General features: G+C 42.1%; 1 protein-coding gene and 1 long non-coding RNA gene across 3 annotated transcripts in view; one reads left to right on the top strand and one right to left on the bottom strand.

Annotated features, from left to right (window-relative positions):
- LOC122696853 (spermatogenesis-associated protein 31E1-like) overlaps nt 1–17482 on the top strand; it is a 37684-nt gene that overhangs the window by 7661 nt on the left and 12541 nt on the right. For both annotated transcript variants that reach the window (XM_043906969.1, XM_043906970.1), the window contains 6 exons: nt 2201–2386; nt 3128–3262; nt 4029–4077; nt 4634–4813; nt 5409–5557; nt 6450–6578. The gene's annotated coding sequence lies outside the window, so the exon portion shown is untranslated. The remainder of the gene's footprint in view (nt 1–2200; nt 2387–3127; nt 3263–4028; nt 4078–4633; nt 4814–5408; nt 5558–6449; nt 6579–17482) is intronic.
- Nucleotides 393–9372, bottom strand: LOC122696875. Its single transcript, XR_006341938.1, has 3 exons — nt 9361–9372; nt 5968–6074; nt 393–741 (listed from the first exon to the last, which is right to left on the bottom strand). It is a non-coding gene; the product is annotated as an uncharacterized LOC122696875 (long non-coding RNA).

Below are 17482 nucleotides of genomic sequence, written 5' to 3' on the forward strand. Positions count from 1 at the left end.
GCTCAGTCATGTCCAACTCTTTGTGACCCTGTGGACTGCAGCATGCCAGGCCTCCCTGTCCATCACCAATTCTCGGAGTTTACCTAAACTCATGTCCATTGAGTCAGTGATGCCGTCCAACCATCTCATCTTCTGTCGTCCCCTTCTTCTCCCGCCTTCAGTCTTTCCCAGCATCAGGGTCTTTTTAAATGAGTCAGCTCTTCGCATCAGGTGGTCAAAGTATTGGAGTTTCAGCTTCCACATCAGTCCTTCCAATGAACACTCAGGACTGACCTCCTTTAGGATGGACTTAGGGATGAACATTCAGCAAGAGAGTAGATCATAGAATCAGCCCAACTGCCTATTAAAAGAATTGAACCTTCCAGATTGGACCTTTGTTGTTAGGGTACAAATAATAACTTTATAGTTTATTTCATTTCCAGGTGGGAAATCCGTAAATATTATTAAAAATGCTTTATCCACTTTCATCGGTGGCTGTTAGGATTTAATATAACTGAATGTAGGGGCTTCCCAGGTAGCTCAGCTGGTAAAGAATCCACCTGCAATGCAGGAGACCCCGGTTCAATTCCTGGGTCAGGAAATTCCCTCGGTGAAAAGGCTGGGATACACACTCCAGTATTGTTGGAAGACCTGGGTTCAATCCCTGGGTTGGAAAGATCCCCTGGAGGAGGTTGTGGCAACCCACTCCATGTTCTTGGCTGGAGAGTCCCCATGGACAGAGGATCCGGGCAGGCTACAGTCCTAGGGGATGCAAAGAGTCAGACAGGACTGAGTACACACATGACTGAATTTAAGCAGGTAATATGTATTGATGTACAACAGTATCATAATATATAATTTGCATTAATTTAGGAATTGGTTTCTCTTTCTGATTGGTGTTAATAGATTTTGGATCATCATAATATAAAGTTTGTCTGTTCTCCAGATATTAGTCCTTTAAAAAAAAAAAAAAAGCTTTCAAATGTGCTGTAGGGACTCCCTGTTTAAGATATAGTGAGAGGAAATATTTTTAAGGGAAGCCAGCATTTATAACAGTAAAAATCATCTCCTAATTCAAATTTGGTAGATTTAATATACATGAATTAATTCAAACAGGGACAAAATTCGGTTTTGAGTTCAGGTGTTTCTCCTATTTTCGGGTAAGGCAAGTTACTTTTCACCTAAGCGCAAAAGGGTAAGGTGAGGACGAGGGCCTCTGGCCAGAAGTCGTCTCAGGGCCTCGTCCCCTTGGCAGCTGAACTGTAGCAAATACACGTAAACAGCTGCACAGGCGCTATTTCCTGGGACAGGCAGTGGAGAACTGGATGGTAACTGAAGGGGAATAGGGAGTTCACAGGAGTTTCCTATTTTATATTCACAGGGGAGCTTTTAGTGTGTATATGCTGCTAGAAATGAGCCAGCAGAGGACATGTTTATTGAGTTGAATCTTGTTTCCTTTTCCAATGTTAGAAAGCTTATTGATTGTATGACATTATCTTTAAGCTATTAACAGTAAACTAATTGTACACAGTACTTCTGTTCATATATAGTTTTGTGGTAAGGGCTTGTTCATTGGTTCTGAAGTGTAATATTCTTATGTAATTGAATATGCAGATGATTGCTTCAATTAATTCTATCATACATAGATTTTTTTAAATTGTAGAATCATGAATATACAAACACTTAGGCTATACTGAATAGGATTTAATCATTCCTTGGTGATTCTGGATGATCGTATTATTGTGAGTAGCTACAGTTTTGTAAGGTACTCTGAAACATCACATCATATTAACTTCATGTTGTTTATAGATTCCTGGGAAAAGGGGAAATTTTGTTTATATTCAGTAGAAAAAGCTATTGACAATCTTTCATTAATTATTATTTTTGGATCATAAAGTTCTAAATTACTAAAAGCATGCTTCCCATACTAAGAGTGTCATTAACACATCTTGTGTGCTCAATGATTGCATGTCAGATGCATGAAGAAAGAGCAGAATGGTTACATGAATGCCTATTGATGAATTTCTTTACAAAAAGCAAGTCTTTATTGCAAGTAGATTTCCAATATTGCCTACATGGAAAGATGTTTGATTTTTTTAGAAATATGCTAAGATTCAGAAATCATTCATTATTTATAGCTGTTGGTAGGCATGGAATAATAATATAGATTCATTTGCTATCATATTACTTAGAAAGACTTCTTTAAATCTGACTTTCTCAGCATGCTTTGGAGCCGCAGTGTTGAGGCCAGACTTCCTGGGTTTGAATTCTGAGTCTGTTGGTGACCTGCTGTGGGCTTGGACACGGTCCTCAGCCTCTCTGTACCCCATCTTTCCCCGTGTAGAGGACCTCATGCATTACCTGTCTTCGAGAATAACTGTGAGGATCAAAAGTGCCTTCAGATATGGTAAGTGCTTATCATAATGAATAACAATTGCATAGGAAGTCCTCAGAAGGCTAATGTCATGGTTATTATGGTTTTCTAAAAAATGAGTTTCTTTCTTATAAGGAATTAAGGAATACTCCAAGATAGGTTTTATTGCCATTAAAGGTAGTTCTTATTGAAAATGACAACTGCCAAAAACCCTGGATACTGCTTCCTATCAAATAACACAAGTAATGTTATATTTTTCCTTTTCCTTTGATCTAAATTCAATGCTTTATTAGTATTATTCATATACTTTCTTTGTTCATTAATGCTACTCTTATTTATTGTTTAATCCTTTAGTAAAAAATTACTTCCTAGTGCAAAGGTTTTATATAAAGTCAAAGTTTAGATATTGTTTGTATTTTTAAGTATTTAATATTAGCCTGAAAAGAATCATTTGTTATTTTAGGGCTGCAAAGAAAACATCTAATGAAAAGAATAAGGTATAATAAAAAAGTTAATTATAAAAAATATTATCCTAGTAAAAAATATTTTTTAAAAGGAATAGTGTCAAAACAAAATCTTCATATGTTGTAGAGACATACACTTTGAGAACTTAATTTAGAAACACTATTGATCAAATTATCATTTTGATAAAAATCTGTCCTTTTAAGAAGTGTGTGTTTTTCATTTAATGACGAGCTATTTATCACCTTTGTACAGTTAGTATATTTTATAAATATTTTAAGGACATTGTGAAACAGTATTGTTTATATGTAGGTCAAAGCACAGATTAATGACGTGAGCTACCTGAATGACTGAATTTAGTCATCTGAAAGTGCTTCCCAGGATGGTGATGTCTTTACTCTAAGATTTCCACATTGCAAGTAGAACCGCTTGGCTTGAGGTATAAAGGTAGGACCATGGTGTAAATATCAGTACAAAGCCTGTTTGTGTATAGTGTAGTAATACATGCTCACCTTGTCTAGGACTGCTCTAGAGCTATGGATATTACAGTGCTGTGCATCTTATAGATATGTTTTGTATTAAAAGACAGTGAAAGTGAGTGTGTACGCTGAGCCTATGATCATTCTTACTGTACCTGAATTTATAATTTTATATATATACATATATATATGTCATTATTTCATTTCTCTTTCTCTTCTACTAGACTGCAAACTAAACAAGAGCCAGGGTCATCTGTTTTATCTGGAGAGCTTAGAATAATGTCTTCCACTTGATAGACACCCAATATTTGTTCAGTGTATGGAGGAGTGGACATGAAAGACACAGTCCTTTATACTCAAAAATTACTCACATCAGTGTGTTTCTTGTTTCTATGTGTTTTCTTCTTGTTGCAGATTGTGTTAGCTTGTTGACAATTCAGGATGCAATTGTTTCATGTGAAAGATAAATAGAACTTTAAAAAAGCCACTGTGAACTTCTTAGAGGAGAAATTTAAAAACTGGAAAATAAGGTCCATGAGCTACAGAAAGAACTGTCGGAGAGAAAAGAAGTGAATCACAGTTAGGGCATCAGAAAGTGGAGTGGCAATGAGAGCTTGGCAGCTTGAGATACTGCACATCCTAGTTTTAAAGCAATATATGAACTGTTATTTACTTCAATACTGCAGAGACGTAGCTGTGTTAAAATTTTTTACTTACCCTCTGGGATTTTACAGGGAAGAATACGTCGTTAGTATTGTGGAGTGTGAAATTCATGGAAATAATGTAAGTTCTTAACAGTGAATGCTTCTAATGACTTAATGTATATTTTTCCAAATCATCATTTTCATGATCATACAGGAGTCCACCCTAACGGAAACCTCATTCACAATTCAAACCGATTGACTTTCGATTGTTTTTCACTTTTCTGTGTTATGTTTAATCCCACAAGGAACATCTTTTCTATAGATTCATTTCTACATTTCTAATTATATTGAATTCATTTTCTTTAATAATAGTGTATTATTTGGTTAAAGTATAAGAACGTTTAGAAACGATCTTTGATCCATATTTCTAAACTATTCTTTAGAAAGTTTAGATTACTTTTCATTTCCACCCACAGAAGTATGAAGTAGCCATTTTTCTCAAGACAGAAAAAAATATGTATGCTGTTTTATTCTTAACCCTCTGCATGAAAGCAGTGATCATTATTAAGTGTTCTCCACTGTATTTCCCCCCATTTTACTATTTTAAACATTGTGAAGAGGGAATAAAAGTTACTGCAGCAGTGAATAGTCTCATGTTTTGTTTTTTTTTAAGAAGAGCTCTATAAATTTTGCAGATTGACCTTAAAGCAAGAAGAAGAGAATAGAAGAAATGCTGACATGTTATATGAAAAAATTAGGGAGCAGTTAAGAAGAAAGGAAGACCAATATAGTAAAGAAGCTGAAATGAAACAGCAACTTGAACTCACTCTCAGAGCACTAGATGGAACTGAAGACTGAGAAATGATCTGAATCAGGTAGAGTAATTGTTGGTGAAAATTTCAAATTTCTAACACCACTTCATCAATATTATTTATAATATCCCATTTATTTAATATGTGTTATTTAGATTTCAGACAAAATGTTATCTCAACCTAGGTACGAACTGTGATATGCATAGTTTAAGTGATTAGTTTCTTGCTATTCTTGGCTTCTAATAGATGCTCTGTATGTGTTTTCTGAGTGGAGGGTTGGATATAACTTGAGATTAATTATTAACATAATGATTGGCACTTTTGATACATTAGACAAAATAATCTTCTTAATTCCAATCCATGTATTAATTTTGGCTTTTTAAATGTTAAAGTGCAGTCTAACTTGGCTTGAGACTGTGAAGGAACGAGTTAAATGCTTTGTAAAGAAATTTCCTTTCACAATAATATATCTGCATGCTTTTGCTCTGTGATAAATTTAGCAGACATTTAAATTAAGATCCGAGTTAATCATGTGAGATAAAGATCCTTGTGCTTGAAAAGGCTACTTCCTTTAAACTATATTTTATATTCTGCTTCTAAGCTTTTAACTGTTCTTTTTTTTTTCTTTTAATCATATGGGCCCAAAAACTTCATATAGTGTCTCTCCAGGTTATGGAAGAGTGACATGACGCTCAGAAGCAGCTTTCTGGAGAAGGGAATGCCAGAATCTTACAGGAGGGAATCCTGGCCAATCACCTTGCCAAAGAAAAGCAGAAAGAAATGGCTGATAAGGAAATGAGCTCTTAGGTATTTTCTGTATTCATTTATGTGTGTGTATGTATCTGTGTATGTATGTATTTTATAAACGAAGAGTATGTACCGTAGAAAATGTAGAGGCTTGTGAAAGCCTATACATCTATATTTTGAGGAGGGATGACATTTTTCATGTGTTGGATCAAGTAATATTTGTAATTCAGATCCATTTGTCTACAGCAGTCAGGTAGGGACATATGATGACCTCATCCAAGGAGAGACCTTTAATATTTTCCATAGGAATTGATCTCAGAATTATTGCAACTATATCGGAGGAGCCGGCACCCTCCTCTGATTGCGCTTTAGGCCAAGAGGACGGCGTGTGCTCCGCCATCGCCTGCGCTGCACACCCGAGTCCCTCTGCTCTGGGGGGAGCGTGTGCGCCGCTCCATGCCCGTCCTCACCTTCCGTGTCTCAGTCAGAGTCCGCTCCTGGCTCCACTCTCATTTCTGTAACCAGCGCCCTGTCAACGGCCTTTGCACGTCATTTACAGTTTTCCAGTTTGTGAAAACTGCAAGATCAGTTGTAAAAACATTTTTGAACACTTTAAAAAGTAACTTCTTCAAAATAAACTTATAAAAGTTCTGCCTACCCCATCCCCCCAAAAAAACCATACCTCTTGCTACTAACAATAGATACTCTTAATTTTTGGTAATGATTTCACTTCCTTGATAAATGATTAGGGTCGTTTATCACTTCCACTGGTGGTAAGGAGGAAAAGTACAGGCAGTTCAGAGACCATATTTTGGATGTCATTCTTGTGAGGAAATTAACACATTGCTCTATGTAGGTCCTATTTTAGTACAAGGAACTTTTGAAAACAGTGATAGATATGACATCATATGTATTTAGTGATAATCAATAAGTGTTTTTCATTGTCTTTCAGCCTATCTTACTATTTGAGACATTACAAAAAGGTATTGAAAGTTATGGAAGCAGCAAATAATCTCATGATTGTCTAAGAAGAGCTCTCCAAGTTTTACCTATCACCATCCTTGTATGCACCGTGAGTGAAGTAAGAGGCTTATTCTGTGTTGATGTGTTTGCACCAGAGAAGTGGCCGTGGTCTGATGTACGAAGACAGGTTGAGTTGGAAGACCTGCTGCTTCCTTATATTTCTAGCTTCTTCCTTCCCAGAGTCGTTATTGCTAATGAGCTAACTGATGTTTTTGTAGAAGTGCTTACTGCAGCTGTCAATAGGTTTAATTCTTGTAATTGACTATTAAGATGTTAGAACAGTAACATATTCTCAAGAAAAAACTTTTTACAAAATGTAATCTGTTTAAATATGTACAGAGCTAAGGCTCTTATTGTAGGGCAGCTGCACAGGTTAGGTATCAGATGTATAGTTTTTAAAGCTAGCAAGTGGTGGTGTGTACTGGACGTATTTGTCATATTTGTTGGGTTAGTTTTATTTCTATTCATGTCAATCTGAATTAATTTGGGAAACATTTCAGCATTGAATCATTTATTTTTATAGCCTCTCAACTGTTTCAAGGCATCTACTTCTAATACAATCATAATTTGGAACTCAAGTGGTGAGCTTTACCCAAACTCTTCTTGATTTCATCTTCCATCTGCTATTTATGATTTACTTAGAATATTTTTGCAAACGATTTGTTGATAATTCTCATTTTAAGGGTCAGTTACTATCATTTAGGTACACGCTTGTCCACTAAAACTGAAGGATGGCAGGATTCATGAGCAGCAGGAATGGAGGGAGTCAGGGACAGGGTTGTAGCGGCTGCATTCCGAAGGCAGCTGTAGGCCAGGTTTTTGAGGCTCCTTGAAGGCATGGGAGCAACCTCATGTTTTAAATTTGATGTTTCTTTTATATTGGAATATAGTTGATTTCCAATTTTGTGTTAGTTTCCTCTGCAGGGGAGGGCTAGTGAGCCTAGTTCTGTCTGGAACATTCCTGAATCCTTTGGGGATACACTCTGTGTGTCAAGCTGAATACCAGACCTAGGGGGCAAAATTTGCATGTTTCTCTCAGGGAGCCCTAACGTGGCGCGGCCTAGCAACTGCTTGAAAATCCATCAAATTGCTGTTTCCTTCCTTCTGACAGAGCTAGCTTTGCTCCCCCTTTGGGATTTCTGAAGCAAGGGGGCAGCACGAAACACCTCGCCTGTGGTCCATTTGAGGTGCAAGGTGACCTCGACCAGGTGACCACAGTATGGAACCTGGCCATCTCAGACACACTCCCACAGCCTGCTTCCTTGTGGGCAGTACTGCTATGACCTAGGAATATGTTTGCAAGGCTGGAAAACTGCAGGGAGACACACAGCCCTGACTTTGCAATTTAGGCCCTTGGATCAGGCCTGGAGGTCTGACGTCTGAGAAGTGAAACACTTGCTGCAAGATAGAGGCCTGAAAACTCTCTCTGGGGCTGCCTTTCCTGGCTCCAAGGAAGATACCTTCCCCAGCCGCCTGTGGGCTGAGAATCACACACGGCTGGAAAGCGCTTGCTTGGAGGTCATTTTTCAGTGGCAATGGCCCCTGAGCCCCGGTGCCTAGGGAGGGGCCCCACACTCAAAGGGAAATCAAAGCGACGTCCAAACGTCTGTTCCATCACATTTCCTCTGCAGGAGAGATCTAGTGAGCCTAGGTCTGTCTGGAACATTCTTGGATCCTATGGGGACACATTCTGTCAAGCTGGATACTGGTCCTAGGGGGCAAAATTCGCAGTTTTCTCTTGGGGAGCCCTAATGAAGTTCGGCCTAGTAAATGCTTGAAAATCCATCCAAGTGCTCTTTTCTTCCTTCTGACAGAGCTAGCATTGCTCTCCCTTTTTGGATTTCTCAAGCAAGGGGCTGGCCTGTAACTCCTCACCTGGGGCCAATTTGAGGAGCAAGGTAACCTTGAAGAGGTGGCCACAGTATGGAACCCAGCACTCTCAGACTCACTCCGGCAGCCTGCATCTTCATGGGCAGTACTGCTATGACCTAGGAATGTGTTTACAAGGTTCGGAAAATTCAGGGGGACACATGGCCCTGACCCTGGAATTTAGGGCCTTGGAGCAGGCCTAGAGGTCTGATGTCTGAGACATGAAACAGTTGCTGTAATATAGAGGGTGCTGAAAGCACACTCTCTCTGGATGCCTTTTCTTCCTCAAAAGAAGATAGCTTTCCCAGCCTCCTGCGTGTTAGGAGTCAAACACTGGTGGCAGTCACTTGCTTAGAGGTCATTTTTCAGTGGCAATGGGCCCTGAGGCCCTGCCCTTTGGGAGAGGTCGCACACTCACAGGGAAAGTCAAATCAACCTCCAAATGTCTTTTCATCACATTTCCTCTGCAGGAGAGATCTAGTGAGCCTAGGTTTGTCTGGACCATTCTTGGATCCTATGTGGTCACACGCTGTTTCAACCTGTATTCCAGGCCTAGGGGACAAAATTCATATTTTGCTCTCAGGGAGCCCTAACACGGTGCGGCCTAGCAACTTCTTGATAATCCATCCGATTGCTGTTATCTTCCTTATGACAGAGCTAGCTTTGCTCCCCCTTGGGGATTTCTGAAGCAAGGGGTGGCCCCCAATTCCTCTCCTGGAGCCCTTTTGAGGTGCAAGGTGACCTTGATGAGGTGACCACAGTATGGCACCCAGCATTCTCAACACATTCCCACACACTGCTTTCTCATGGCCTGTACCGCTATGACCTAGGAATGTGTTTTCAAGGCTTGGTAAGTGCAGGGTGACACACAGGCCTGACTCTGTCATATAGGCCCTCGAAGCAGGCCTGGAGGTCTGACGTCTGAGAAGCGATACAGTTGGTGCAAGATAGAGGCCTGAAAACACACTCACTGTGGATGTCTTTCCTTCAAGGGAGATGGCTTTCCAAGCCTCCTGCATGTTGAGAGCCACACGCTGCTTGGAGGCACTTGCTTGGAGATCGTTTTTCAGTGGAAAGTTTCCCTGAGGCCCTGCCCATTCAGAGTTGCCCCACACTCACAGGGAAAGTCCCAGCAACATCAAAGTCTCTTCCATCACGTTTGCTCTGTAGGAGAGATCTAGTGAGCCCAGTTCTGTTTGGAAAGTTCTTGGATCCTGTGGGGACACAGCAAGTGTGTCAGCCTGGATACCAGGCCAAGGAGGCAAAATTTACATCTTTCTCTCAGGGGCCTCTAAATTGGTGTGGCCTAGCAAATGCATGAAAATCCATCCAAATGCTGTTTTCACACTTGTGACAGAGCTAACTTTACTCTTCTCCACCCATTGGAATTTCTGAAGCAAGCAGGTGGCTGACAACTCCTTGCCACTGGCCAATTAGCAGTGGAATGTCACCTTGATGAGGTGACCACAGCATGGCACCCAACACTCTCAGAAACACTCCCGCAACAGTATCCGCAGGAACCATAGCGGAATGAACTAGGAATTTGTTTTCAAGGGTAGAAAAGTGCAGGGAGACACATGGCCTTGACTCTGGAATCTAGGCACTCGGAGCAGCAACTGAGGACTCACATCTTAGAAGCAAAATGGTTCATGCAAGATAGAGGCCTGGAAACACACTCTCTGTGAATGCCTTTCCTTCCTTGAAAGAAGAAAGCTGTCCCAGGATCCTGCATGCTGAGAATCACACACTGCTTGAAGGTCATTTTTCAGTGGCAAGTCCCCTGATGCCATGAATGTTGGGAGGGTTTCCATATTCACAGGAAAAATCAAAACAACATCCATAGGTCTGTTCCATCACGTTTTTTTTCTGTAGGAGAGACCTAGTGAGCCTAGGTCTTTCTGGAACATTCTTGGATCCTGCAGGGAAACACCTTGTCATTCAAACTGGATACAGAGCCTAGGAGCCAAAATTCACATTTTTCTACTGGGGGACCCTAAAGAGGTGCAGCCTAGCAACTTCTTGTAAATCCATGCAATTGCTGTTTTCTTACTTCTGACAGAGCTAGCTTTGCTCCACCCACCCTTTCGGATTTATGACACAAGTGGGCAGCTCACAATGCCTCGCCTTGGGCCAATGTGCAGTGACATGTTACCTCCATGGCGTAAACACAGTATGGCACCCAGCACTCTCAGACACAGCTGCACAGACTGCATCTTCATTGTCAGTACCGGTATGAACCAGGAATGTGTTTGCAAGGCTCAGAAAGTGCAGGGAGACACACTGCCTTGACCTGGGATTTAGGACCTTGGAGGAGGCCTGGATGTCTCACGTCTTAGAAGCAAAATCCTCCTTTGTGAGGAATCCCACACACACAGGGAAAGTGAAAGCAATATGCATATGTCTGTTCCATCACGTGTTCTCTGTAGGAGAGATCTAGTAAACCTAATTATGTCTGGAATATTCTTGGATCCTGTGGGGACACAACCTGTGTGTCAACCTGGATACCAGGCCTGGGGGCAAAATTCAGAGAATGCTCTTGGGGAGCCATAAACATGTGTGGCTGGGCAACTTCTTGAATATACTTCCAATTGCTGTTTTCTTACTCCTGAAAGAGCTCCATTTGCTCTATCTTTTGGGATTTCTGAAGCAAGGAGGCAGCTGTGAATTCCTTGCCTCCAGCCTATTTCCTGTGTAATGTCACTTCGATGAGTTGACCACAGTATGGCACCCATCACTCTCAGACACACTCCTGCAACCTGCTTCCTCATGGGCAGTATGACTATGACATAGGAGTGTGTTTGTAAGCCTCATTAAGTGCAGGGAGACACATGGCCCTGACTGTAATTTAGGTGCTCAGAGCAGGCCTGGATATCTCATGTCTTTGGAGCTAATGAGTTCCTGCAAGAGAGAGGCATGAAGACACACTTTCTGTGGATGCCTTTCCTTCCACGAAGGAAGATAGCTTTCCCAGTATTCTGGGTGCTGCGAGTCACACACTGCTTAGAAGCACTTGCTTGGAGGTCAGTTTTCAGTGGCAAGGTCCCCTGAGGCCGTGAGCAGAGACAGGGTTCCCACACTCACAGGGAAAGTCAAAGCAACTTCCAAACATCTGTTCCATCACATTGTCTCTGTAGGAGAGGTCTAGTGATCCTAGGTTTATCTAGAGCGTTCGTGAATCCTTTGGGGAAGCACCCTGTGTGTCAACCTGGATACAGGACCTAGGGGGCAAAATTCACATTCTTCTCTTGGGGATCCCTAATGCAGTGTGGCCTAACAACTGCTTGAGAATCCATCCAGTTACTGCTTTCTTACTTCTGATAGAGGTAGCTTTACTCCACCGTTTGCAGTTTCTGAAGCAAGCTGCCAGGTCTTAGCTCTTCGCCTCAGGCCTACTTGCAGTGGAATGCCACCTCAGTGAGGTGAGCACGCTATAGCACCCACCACTCTCAGACACACTCGTGCAGCCTGTTTCCTCATGAGCAGTATGACTGTGACATAGAGATGTGTTTGTAAGGCTTGGAAGTGCAGGGAGATATACAGCCCTGACTCTGCAATTATGTCCTGCAAACAGACCTGGGGTGGGGGTGGGGGTCTCACGTCTTAGAGACAAAACCGTTCCAGTAACATAGAGGCTGGAAAACACTCTCTTTTAATGCCTTTGCCTCCTCGGAGGAAGATGTCTTCCCAGCATCCTGGGTGCTGAGAGTCACACTTGGCTTGGAAGCACTTTCTTGGAGGTCATTTTTCAGTGGCAATATCCCCAGAGGCCGTGATCATATGGACGTGTCCCACACTCACAGGGAGAATCAAAACAATGTTCAAAGGTCTGTTCCATCACGTTTCCTCTGTAAGAGAGGTCTAGTAAGCCTAGGTATATCTGGAGCATTCTTGGATCCTTTGGGTACACACCCTGTGTGTCAACCTGGATACTGAACCTAGGGGGCAAAATTCACATTTTTCTCTCTGGGGACCCTAACGCGATACGGCCTAACGACTGTTTTGACATCCATCCAATTGCTGTTTTCTTTCTTCTGATGGAGCAAGATTTGATCCACCCTTTTGGATTTTTGAAGCAAGCGAGTGGCTCGCCACGCCTCACCTCAGGCCCATTTGCTATGGAATATAACCTCAATGAGGTGACCACAGTATGGCACCCAGCACTCTCAGACACAATCCCACTGCATGCTTCATTATGGGCTGTACCAGTGTGACCTAGGAATGTGTTTTCAAGGCTCAGAAATTGCTGCCACCACAGAATCCTGTCTTACCAAGAGGAAAGGAGAAGGAGGACAGATACACCCCGTTATCACCAAGCCACCCCGATGGGCCATAGCTTTTCCAAAAAGAGTAAGTGGACCAGTCCCAGGGACAGCAAGTGGGCCTTCTCACCCAGGGAGCCAGGTACCCCTCCAGGCAGAGCCTGCCAGCATGGCTCACGAGTGACACGGATCCCAGGCCATTCCCTCCACTGTCCAAGGCATGGTCTCCCTCAGAAATATACCTCTTCTGGTGAATCCGAACATGCTTTTCACAGCATTCTGGGTAGGAAAACTCTCCTCCAAGAAAAAAATGCATCCCATGCAAATAAATAGATTTTTCTCCAATCTTAGCACATCCTCTATGTGCTAAAGGCTTCTTCCTACCAGAAATTTTGTTTCATGAAATAAATGTGTTTTTTTTTTTTTTCTCATGAGCAGGGGTAGTGGCCTGCCGGTGCCTCACTGAGGGAGATGGAAGTCATCGGGGTCCACGCTTCCCAGGTGCCTGCTTTGACTTCCAGACGGAATGGGGTCGTGGAGGGAGGGTGACCCCAGCATGGATACTCACCCTCACCCCAGTTCCGTAACTGCGCCTTCAGTTTCCATAATACCAGCATTAGAGAAACAAGCAACAGCGTTTAGGACATGTCACAGTGAACTAAACCTAAAGACCTCCCCCTTCTCAGGACCTTGCTCAGTTCTATCCTACTCTCTCTCCACCTGTTCATTGTGCAGCTGGTAGGGGAGGTGTGTTTAGAAGCTGAAATTCCCCTCAGGCTCAAGAAGTGTCAGGGACAAACTCCCATGTCAGAATAAGGAGGGGAGTCCAGAGATGGGAAAAGCCTCACCCCCGAGTCACAGCGAGGTAGATGCTGCTGCCCTGAAAGCCCCTTTCTCTCCCAGATGTGGCTGGGATGGGATGCAGAGGAAGGATGTTAGTGGCAGGGAGCCCATAGATGGTGCATTTACCAAGGAGCATTGGTGTCCCACCACCGTCCACAGGGCCAGAGGAAAGAAGTGAGGGGCCTGGTGGCTCATGCTGGCATGACTCCAGAGTCTCCTCTCTACTCTAGTTCCCCGGACCTGTCTGAGGGAGGCCACCTGGTGGCCCTCAACAGAGGGCCAAGCTCCCAGAGGCAACAGAAGCTCAAGCAGAGAAGCTTCACTTTTCCCCACTGTAGCAATCAGCTTTTACAGGACTGGGTACTCAGGACAGACTCACAGTCCGTGACCTCTATCTACATGTGTGGCCCAAGGAGGCTCCCAGGGTACAGATGGGACTCAACAGGACCAGGGCCTGTTCAGGAGTCACAGCAGGTCTCGCCTGCACTCAGTCTTACTCACTCCAGAGGCCGGGGTGGAAGACACCAGCAGCCAGGATGTGTCACCCAGCATGCGTGGAAGGGACCTGCAGAAAATGAACACGCCATCAGCTTTCCTCCTTGGGCTCGTCCAAGCTGGAAAGTGGGGAAAGGAGCATTTCTCCAGGGAGATTCGGGGCTGTATGTCACAGACACTCCCCTGGTGCACAGTCCCCTTCCAGAAGGGGGCCTCTGATCCAGGAGCTGGCAGGAACGGGCCTGCCTCCATGCCTGTCAGGGCCCCCACATGTGGGACCAGGCCCGGGGCTGTGGGGGCAGTGGGCACAGGCCTACTTGTGCTGTGGTTCCTCCCTGGAGACTAGTCCTGACTCTGCACCGCATCCCCCACGGTGGGCACAGCGGTGGGGGCTCAGCCAGGGTCTGAGGGGAGGCGTTGGGTCCTAGGCCATCGAGTGACCTCGAGAGTTCAGGAGAGGGGAGCACAGAGCTTGGATCCTCAGCCTGGCTGCTGCCAGGGCCTCTCAGAGGCACCAAGAGCTGAGCACTGAGTTGGGGGAGCTGGAACTAAGGTGCCCATCTGGAGACATGACGCAGAAGGGACACTGACAGAACAGCAAGAAACCTGACCTGGAGAGTCCCTTCCTTCTCCTACCATGAGGTGCAGAGAGGAGAGCAATGGAGGGGCCCCTGAAGAGTGGGTGAGACCCACTCTCACCCCAGAGAGGGACCCCCCATATACACATAGTGACCCAGCACAGGGCCCCCAATCACCCCACAGAGACCTTGACAGACCCACACTCACCCCAGAGAGGGACACCCCATACACCCTCTAGGATTTCAGGAGTTTTTTATGGGGCCATCTATATATATTTTGCTGTGTAGGGGGCAAGTCTGTGGCTATTTTTAGGGGCTCATAGATGTTGTTTATTCTTGTGTTTATATAGTTCTGTATTCTGCAAGATCGGAGAATTAATTCTGTGTGAGAATTTGGGAATGTGGGATAAGCATATGCAGGTAGTGTGGTATGTATTTGAAAGAGAGTGTATGTATATAGTCATATCTTTGCATATTTGTAATGTAGTGGGTAATTGTGGTTATATTTGGGGCTTATGGAGAGTTGTGTGTATAATGAGCTTGTGTGTGTATTCAAGGGGAATGGCCATTTGGAGGAATATTTGCTAGTGCTTTGAATTTCTATTTTTCAGTAGGGGCCACCTAGGCTTACATATTTTGAGAAGTTAGTATGTATATATCTGATGAGAAGGTGAGATTTCAGGTTTATACAGGGGAGTTGGTAAATTTCATTTATATATATTAGAAACATGTGAAGTGATTATTTGTTAGTATATGCAGATGTATGAGCTGGCTTCTAATAGCTAGGGATCATTTGGTATATGGAAGTTTTTTCATAAGTGGTTTCCTGGAGATATTTCTATCCGTCTTACTTGTGTATACTGATTTGTATGTGTCCATCATTAGGTGCATGAATTATGAAAGTGCTCATAATGTATGGAGTGCTAGGCGTATTTAAATGTATTTCTTTGAAGACTGTTAGGGTGTTTATACCTGTGTGTTATAGTAGGTAATATATTCGTATATTCAGGGTGAGGATTGATATACATATATAGTGTCCTTCTCTTTATATGTTGGGAGAGAGGTGAGGAGGTTGTATTCTGGAGAGATAGCATAATGGATCTCCAGTATTCTTGCCTGAAGAATCCCCATGGACAGAGGAGCCTGGTGGGACAGAGGAGTCCATGGGGTCACAAAGAGTCAGACACAACTAAGTGACTAAGCGCAGCATAGCACAGCATTTCATTCTTTATATTCAGAATGGTGTTTTTTCCTTAATACCCTTTTTGGGATAGTTCATTGCTTTATATAATGACTTCTATATGCTGATTTTATATCCTGCAACTTTGCTGAATTCATTTATGAGTTCTGAAGGTTTCTGTTACCGTTGTCACTGTTGTTGTTTTTGAAACCTTAGGATTTTCTACATATATGATCATGTCATCTGCAAATGGAGGCAATTTGACTTCTTCCTTTCTGATTTTAATGCATTTTATTTCTTCGTCTTGCCTAAGTCTTCTGGCTCGGACTTTCAGTGCTATGTTGAATAAACGTGGTGGGTGTGGGCATTTTTGCCTTCTTCGTGATATTAGAGTGAAAGCTTTCAGTTTTTCACTTTTGAGTAATATGTTTGCTGTGATCTTTTCATATGTGCCATTATTGTGTTGAGGTGTGATCCTTCTGTACCGAATTTGCTGAGAATGTTGAATATTGTCAAATCCTTTTCTGCGTCTATTGAGATGATCATGAGTTTTTCCCCATTTTGTTAATGTAGTGTATTATGTTGATTGATTTGTGTTATTTTGAACCATCCTTGCATCCCATGAATAAATCACATTTAATCATGGAGTAGGATCCTTCTAATTAATTCTTGAATTAGCTTTGCTAACATTTTTTGAGGTATTTTGAATCTGTGCTCATTCCAGATGTTGACCTATAACCTTCTTGTAATGTCTCTTTCTGACTTTGATATCAAGATAATGCTGGGCTTGTAGACTTAATTTAAAAGTGTTCCCTGCTCTCCAGTGTTTTTGGAGGACTTGGAAAGGATTGGTCTGAATTCTTTAAACGTTTGGTGTAACTTACCAATGAAGCCATGTGGCCCTGAATTTTCTTTATTTTTATATTATTGATTCTGTCTCCTTGTTATTGGTCTGTTCTGACTTTCTATTTTGTCTCAATTCAGTGTTAATAGGTTGTATGTTTCTAGGAATTTATCTGTTACTTCTAGGTTATCTAATTTGTTGGCATAATTATTTAAGATCGATTCTAATGATTCTTTTATTACTGAGGCATCATTTGTATTGCCTCCTTTTTCATTTTTGATTTCATTGATTTGTGTCTCTTTCATCTTAATCTGGCTAGCAGTCTGTCACATTAACATTTTCCAGAAAACACTACTTAGTTTTGTTTATATTTTCGATTACTTTTCTGTTGTCTCATTCCTTCTGCTAAATGTGAGATGAGTGTTTTCATTTTCTGTAGTTCTTGAGGCATAAAATTAAATTTTTTATTTGAAGTTTCTCTTACCTTTTGATGTATGCAATTATCATTATGAACATCTGTAGTTTTGCTTTTGGTTCATCCCATAAGTCTTAGTGTGTTGTGTTTCATTTTAGTTTAATATACTTTTTCATTTTCCCTTTGATTTTATCTTTCATCCAATGTTTTTTTTTTAAAGCTTTTATACAGCATGATAAATATAATTAAAATTGGTGTGTTTTATATATAAGGTTTAAAAAGTAAATCCTAAGAGTTCTCATCATAAAAGAAAAATTTTTTTCTTTTATTTTTATTTTGTATCCATATGAGATGATGTTCACTAACCTTCTGTGATAATCATTTCCTGATGTATGTAAGTCAAATCATTATGCTGTATGTCTTAAAATTATGCAGTGGTCAATGTCAGTTAAGTCTCAATAAAACCACAAGTGGGGAAA

The sequence above is a fragment of the Cervus elaphus genome, chromosome 7 (assembly GCF_910594005.1).
Source record: "Cervus elaphus chromosome 7, mCerEla1.1, whole genome shotgun sequence".
Taxonomy (NCBI): Eukaryota; Metazoa; Chordata; class Mammalia; order Artiodactyla; family Cervidae; genus Cervus; species Cervus elaphus.